Raw genomic sequence first — 6,997 nt, 5'->3', positions numbered from 1 at the left:
TAAAACCAGAAGAATGTAAAAGTGACATAAACAAGATGACAGAATACGAGGTCTCCTGTCTGTATCTCGTCATAGTAATAATAATTTTACAACGTATCTGTCAACAAAAATCACTTTCTGGGAGCCTCAGAAATCAGGAATTCTTAGAAAACCCCAAATGAAAGGTGAAGGATGATCATTTTGAGAGAGTAGTCCCACATGCATTTGAAAAACTCACCAACTTTAGTTCTTGCTTTAGATGCAAAAATAACCTCATTCCACTGAGATTTTTTTTAATTTAAATTATTTTTATGGGCTTTAATTGACTAAGAAAAATTACATATATATATTGTCTACAAAATTATATTCTGGAAATACATTTGAGATAATAATTACTGTACATTGTACATGACTACATAGAATTAATTGTCATATGCATTACTTCCTATATTTATTTATTTTCAGCAATTTTCAGGAATATGTTACTAAGTACAGTCATATTTATACAACAGGTGTCTTAAGTTTGTTTTTCCTATGTATCCAAAATGTTGCAATCTTTGACAGGAATCTCTCCTCATTATCTCTCCTTCTTGGTAACCATTATTATACTCTGGTTTTATGAATTTAGTTTTCTCAGATTACACATAGCAGTGAGATTATGAAGTGATTGCCTTTCTATGCCTAATTTATATTTAACTGAAGAAATGTCCAGGTTAATCCATATTGTTGCAAATTACAGAATTTTATTTTCGTTTTCATTTTATTTTCATTTTCATTTTATTTATTTATTTTATTTACTTGAGATAGAGTCTTGTTATTTTACCCAGGCTGAAGTTCATGGTGTCATCATGAACCACTGCAGCCTCAGCCTCCTGAGTTCAAGTAAACATCCCACCTCAGCCTTCTGAGTAGCAGTGTTCAGTTTTGAAGGGAAGGTGATGGTTAAAGAGAGACACATACACACAAAGAGGATGGCTCATCAGCAAATGCAGGATTTATGTTCAGCATAAAACCTACAGAAGTAAGGGACCAGCCTGATGGCAGAGTTCACTGTTGCTTACAGTGGGGGGTTACTTACAGCTACACGTGGGAGGGTTCTAGGCAGCATGGCTTGCTACTGGCAGGATATTGATAAGATATTCCCATGATGAGGTGGTTCTGGTCCTTGTTCCAGTGGGATGTCATTGTGGTATTCCTTGGACTTTGCCCAGCAAGATATGTTAGGGATGGTTCTTTAGTTGGACCTTTGTCTTCCTTGTGGTCAGATGGTTAAGCAAGATGTTTCTCATAGCCTGAAACCCCATGATATGTTTCATTTCGACCAAGGTCTGCAAAATAGCAGGAAGCTTACTTACATAATGGTGCAGTTTGGACTAATATTTTTGCTAAGTCTGCAAAAGAGAAGGGAGCTTACAAAATGTTGCAGTTTGGACTAATATTCTTGCCTTTTAGTTTAAGAATGAAGAGTCATTGTTGATTGTCTCGCTCTTACAGCTGAATAGGGGGCTCATAGTTGGGTTTTGAAGCAGTGGGTGTTCAGCTTCAGAGTTGCTTTCCTGGAGGCACTGATACCTGACCTGGCAGAGGAGAAAAATGGTATCAACGTGTTTCTGGCTGGTTACTTGGGAGAGAGTTTAGTCTTTGGGTGATAAAGTGAGATAAAGCTGGACATGGCTTTTGAAAAGAGTTTCTGTTAATGAACCATGTAGGTGTTCCCTGTAAAGGGGCTCCCAAAATGTGTTGGAAGTGGGAGGAGAGGGAATTTGAGAGGTCCAGGCAGGTATGAGAGCTTAGAATCAGAGGTGTCTACAGGGAAGAGGGTGTCTGGGTGAAAAGCTTTATATCTCTGGAAGGTGATTAGAGGGTTTCCTATAAATAAGGCACACACCTGTTGTAAGTGGGTAGGTGGGAGGGATAGAAGAGATTGATGGCTTATGAGATTCTGTAGGTTATAGGAAGATGCAATACTAATGTATTGGTAGAGTGTGAGTTTCTGAGCCTCTGAGGCCTGCAATGTGGCCACAATCAAGATTCTTAAGCGGGGTGGCCAACCTTGAATGACAGAGTCCGGGTATTTTAAGACGTATGCAATGGCTTGTAGGGAGTTGCTGTATGTTTGGCAGAGTAGTCCAAGAACAAGGCCGTGGTTAGAATGTACATGCAGAATAAAGGGCTTGGTGGGGTTTGGCAGTCCCAGTGTCAGAGCCATTAAAAGGACATTTTTTTATTTTTTAAAATGGGAATTGATGGGACAAGCTGAATTTAGGGGTTCCAAAATGGGTCCATGTGAAGCTGTGTAAAGTGGCTTGGCCAGCAGGCAAATGTTGGAAATCCACAGCCAAAAGTAGACTGCAAGCCCCAAGAAGAAGAAGTCTTCCTTTCTGTGGCAAAGGGGCATGGCCCAAATTGGATCCTTTCATTGGTCTGGGATAGCCTGAGAATTTGGGATTAGAACAAGTCCAAGGTAAGAGACCTGGATTTGGGCTAACTGAGCTTTTGTGGGTGAGATATTATATCCTTGACTATGGAGGAAGTTTAAAAGTTGAATAGTGTGTGGATGGACAAGTTAAGGGAGGGGCTACCGTGGAGGAGGTCATCAATATTTTGGAGGAGAGTTCTAGAAGCAAGGGGAAGTTCAGCTACATTCTTGGTGAAGACCTGTCCGAACAAGTGGAGGGTATCCCAGAGTCCCTGCAAGACTATGGTCCATGTTCTTTGGGTAGAAGTGTGAGTACAGAGATCTGACTAGTTAAAGGCAAAAAGACTTTGGAAAGCTGGATTTAACAGAATAGTGAAAAAGGCATCTTTTAGATCCAACACTGAGAAGCATGTAGTTCTAGGGGCATTTGGGAGAGTAAAGTATATGGGTTCGGGACCACTGTGGATTGGCATCGCTGCCTGGTTAACAACTTGGGAGATGATGGACAAAGCAGTAAGACCCATCTGTTTTTTGACAGCCAGGATGGGGGTGTTGTTGGAAGAGTTGACAGGCTTGAGAATTTGAGCTTGTAAAAGTTTACAGATAATAGGTTTAAGGCCCCAAAGGCCAGTTGGATTAAGGAGATATTGAGACTGACAAGGGAATATTGAGGGGTTTTGGAGAGTTCTATTTTTTTTTTTTTTTTTTTGAGATGGACTGTCACTCTGTCATCCAGGCTGGAGTGCTGTGGCATGATCTTGGCTCACAGCAACCTCTGCCTCCTGGGTTCAGCGATTCTCCTGCCTCAGCCTCCTGAGTAGCTGGGACTAGAGGCACATGCCACCATGCCTGGTTATGTTTTGTATTTTTTTAGTAAAGACAGGATTTCATCATATTGGCTACACTGGTTTCAAACTCCTGACCTCATGATCTGAGCCCCTTGGCCTCCCAAAGTTCTGGGATTACAGGCATGAGCCATTGCCCCTGGCCTTTGGAGGTTTCTATTAACTGACATGTAATGTGTGGCTATTGTGAGTTTAGAACTGTTCCAACTTTCAGGATTAACAGAAGGTAAAAGGGTGGATAAATGATAATGAGGGAAAGGAGAGGGAAGCATTCAGCTGGCAGAGTAAAATAAAAGGGTTAGAACTGCAGGAAGCAAATTGTGTTGAGGTCCAGAATTTACTTAGTATGTCCCACCCCAAGGTAGGGGTAGGATACTGAGAGATAACCAGGAAGGAGTCGGTGAAGGAGGTGTTGAATAGGTTTTATAATAGAGGACCAGTCTCTGTGCCTAGAGGGGATCCCATTGATGCCCACACTAGAGATAGAAGAACTGAGGAGACTTCCAGAATATTCTGGTGAAACTGCATTCCCATATGAAAGAGAAAAGGCAGAGGCTTACCAGTGACTGAAAGTGCTACCCTGAGTTCTGAGGTGGTGATGGTGTTGGGGGTGGACTCCAGGCCTCACCAATCTTCAGTTAATTGTGGTGAAGCAAGATGGAGTTTTGCTGAGCACAGGGTGGCTTCCAGAGTTCCTTTATATCACAGATAGGGTAAGGTTTTGAGGGTCACCTGGGATTAGGGCAGGCTTTTGCCCAGTGACCCTGTTAAACATACTTCAAACACACTTCTTAGTGAAGTTTGTTGCGAGGTTGAGGATTACTGTATGTGCTGGGAACCCTGTTGTATCACAGCTGCCAGCATTTGGTATTTAGCTTGGTTTCTTTAAGCATCTGGGTTTTCAGATTTTCCTCTCTATTATTAAAAGCCTAACATGCCACTTGGGGTAAATCTCTTTAGGAAGTTTGAGGGCCATCCTCCAGTTTTTTAAGTTTCTTTTAGACATCAGGTGCTGCCTGGAAATAAAGTGTAAATGGAGGTATATTCTGCTCTTACTGGTATTAGGGTTTACGGTGGTATATTTAGTCATTGCCTTTGAATGACAGGAGACAAAAACAGCAGAGGCAGCTTTATCCATGTCAGCTAGGAGGCACGATATTATATGGTCTTGTTTCTGTCTGTCTGTGGAAGATGCCTGATAACCCCAATTGGGATTAGTTCTGGGGACAGTTAGGATCCCTATTGGGTTAGGGACATCTTTTTGGTGGAGGGTAGTTGAATGGGCCTGGGTGGCTGTCCAGATGTGTTCCCTATCCTGCAGGTGAGGGTGGAAGAGAGGATGACATATGGCATGACAAATAAGTTTATAAGGTTGAGTGGCATACAAAAATCCCTTGATGAAGGATGTAGGATCCATGGAAAAGGAGCCAAGTCTCTTTTTAAGCTGGAAGAGGTTGGCTAGGGAGAAGGGAATATGAATTCAGATTATGCCTTCAGCCCTGCCATCTCCCATAAAGGGAGGACTTTGGTGGGCCTCTGGGCATGTTCCTGGTTTTTGGCAGAAGCGGGTTGGACATAAGATATTGTTTGCTGGCTGGTTTGAATTTAGAGGAGGAAGCTTGTCCAGAGGATGAGACATTTTTGTGGGCTGGGCTTTTTTTAATTGAAGACGAGGATTTGAGAAAGTGAACAGAATTGGCAAAGAGAGAAAGAGAGAGCCATGAGTGGACATAAGCAAAGCACTTTGTATCATTTTCCATTGCATTGAAGGAATTTTTGTAGATTATGTTGAATTTGGAAGTTGAATATTTTGCTTTTTGGTCATTGACTATTATTGTCCAGTTTATATTGGGCTAGCCAATATTACAGAGGAAAGTACAAAGGAAAGCAAGGCAAAGCAACGCATTCAGTTTTAATGGACTCTGCCTAGCCACAGGGTTGGAGGATCCAGATGAGACATGTGAGAGGAGTGAATAAAGTGTTTAGGATTTATTTTATTTTATTTTATTTATTTTATTTTATTTTATTATTTTATTTTATATTTTATATTTTATTTTATTTTATTTTACTTAGATGGAGTCTTGCTCTGTCACTAGGCTAGAGTGCAGTGGTATGATCTCAGCTCACTACAGCCTCCATGTCCTGGGTCCAAGTGATTCCCCTACCTTAGCCTCCTGAGTAGCTGAGACCACAGGCAGGCAACACCACACCCAGCTATTTTTTTTTTTTTTTTTTTTTGCATTTCAGTAGAGAAACTCTTAGAGTTTCCAGGTGAGACATCTTAGTGTAGTGTCTTGTGGAGTTTTTTAAGGAGCCTTGCCCTATATTGGTGGCTGGAAGGGTGAGAAATTTTAGAGGATGGGAGTGAGTACCCCATTCGAGATCTGGGGCATCCCTGCAGCTCTTTGCTTTCCCCCAGTTGCTGCAGCAGCCAGAGCAGTGTGTGTTCTGAAGGTGTCCCCTGAGAAGGCAGGCCACAGTCACCTGGTGACTGGGGAGACCTCTCACCTAGTGCTAAGATTTTCTGAAACCAAAAATACAGAGAAATCTGGAAAGAAGGAAGGGAGACTCACTCACAAATTGGAGACTGGTGTTGGATGTGATGTCCAGCAATGGGATTAATCGTTCCTGAAGCAGCCTGAAAAGGTGAAGGAAGGAAAAAGAGGAGTTTGATTAGCATCTGGAGGTTGGCCCAGGGCTGGAGAAGAAAAGAGAATAAGGGAATGGAGCTGGGAACAGGGAGTCCTCTCAGGACATGGAAGCAAGGCCAGGTCTAGTTTTTGCTGATTGCTGCTTTCTAGGTTGCAAGAGAGTTACCCATTAGAACCCAATCCCCATCCTGAGTTTTGGCACCAAAATATTAGGTTTTGGAAGGAAGGCAATGGTTAAAGACACATAAGCAGAAAGAGGGCAACTCAACAGCAAATGCAGGCTTTATGTACAGCATAAAACCTGCAGAGATGGGGAACCAGCCTAATGCAAGAGCCCACCACTGCTTACAGACTGGGATTACTTATATGTATGAGTGGGAGGATTCTCGGCAGCATGGCTTGCTGTTGGCAGGATATTGATAAGATGTACTCATGATGATGCAGTTCTGGTCCTTCTTCCAGGAGGATGTCATCATGGTGTTCTTTGGACCTTTGACCAGCAAAATATGATAGGGATGGTTATTTAGTTGGGCCTTTATCTGCCTTATGAGGATGTGAAACATCAGGCAGGATGTTTCACATGGTCCGACCCCCTGTGAAATATTGAACTTTGACCAAACTCTGCACAATAGCAGGGAGCTTACATATTGATGTAGTCTGGACTAACAGCTGGGACTATAGGCATGTGGTCTTCATGCCTTGAGCTCAGGTGATCCACCAATCTCAGCTTGCTGAGTCACTGGGACTACAGGCATATAACACTATACCTGGCTAATTTTTGTATTATTTGTAGAGAGCGGGTTTTACCATGTTGGTAGGCTGAGGCAGGAGGACTGTTTGAACCCAGGAGATCATGACCAGCCTGAGGAACAAAGTGAGACCTTGTATCTACAAAATTAAAGAAAAAATATTAGTCTGGCATGGTAGTACATGTGTATAATCATGGCTACTGAGGGGGCTGAGGCAGGAGTACTGCTTGAGCAGGAGTTGGAGGCTGCAGTGCACTATGATTGCACTACTGCGCTATAGCTTAAGTGGAATCCATTACTTTCTGGCTTTGTTCTTTAGCACAGGGAGGAATGTCAGGGATTGTGGCATTGCTT

The 6,997-nt window shown here is 42.4% G+C and overlaps 1 long non-coding RNA gene across 3 annotated transcripts; it reads right to left on the bottom strand.

Moving 5' to 3' along the window:
* Window positions 1-1,422: 1,422 nt before the first annotated feature.
* LOC129053164 (uncharacterized) lies at window positions 1,423-6,792 on the bottom strand. Of its 3 annotated transcripts, none has more exons than XR_008518249.2 (4): window positions 6,702-6,792; window positions 6,244-6,384; window positions 5,821-5,881; window positions 1,423-1,556 (listed from the first exon to the last, which is right to left on the bottom strand). It is a non-coding gene; the product is annotated as an uncharacterized LOC129053164 (long non-coding RNA). The 3 variants fall into 3 exon arrangements; XR_008518248.2 differs by having other exon boundaries at window positions 5,817-5,881; window positions 6,662-6,781; XR_008518247.2 differs by having other exon boundaries at window positions 6,662-6,780.
* Between the last annotated feature and the right edge of the window lie 205 nt (window positions 6,793-6,997).

Source organism: Pongo abelii, chromosome Y (genome assembly GCF_028885655.2).
Source record: "Pongo abelii isolate AG06213 chromosome Y, NHGRI_mPonAbe1-v2.0_pri, whole genome shotgun sequence".
Classification (NCBI taxonomy): Eukaryota; Metazoa; Chordata; class Mammalia; order Primates; family Hominidae; genus Pongo; species Pongo abelii.
The sequence above is the reverse complement of the archived record's forward strand: the minus strand, read 5'-3'. Positions and strand labels throughout refer to the sequence as shown.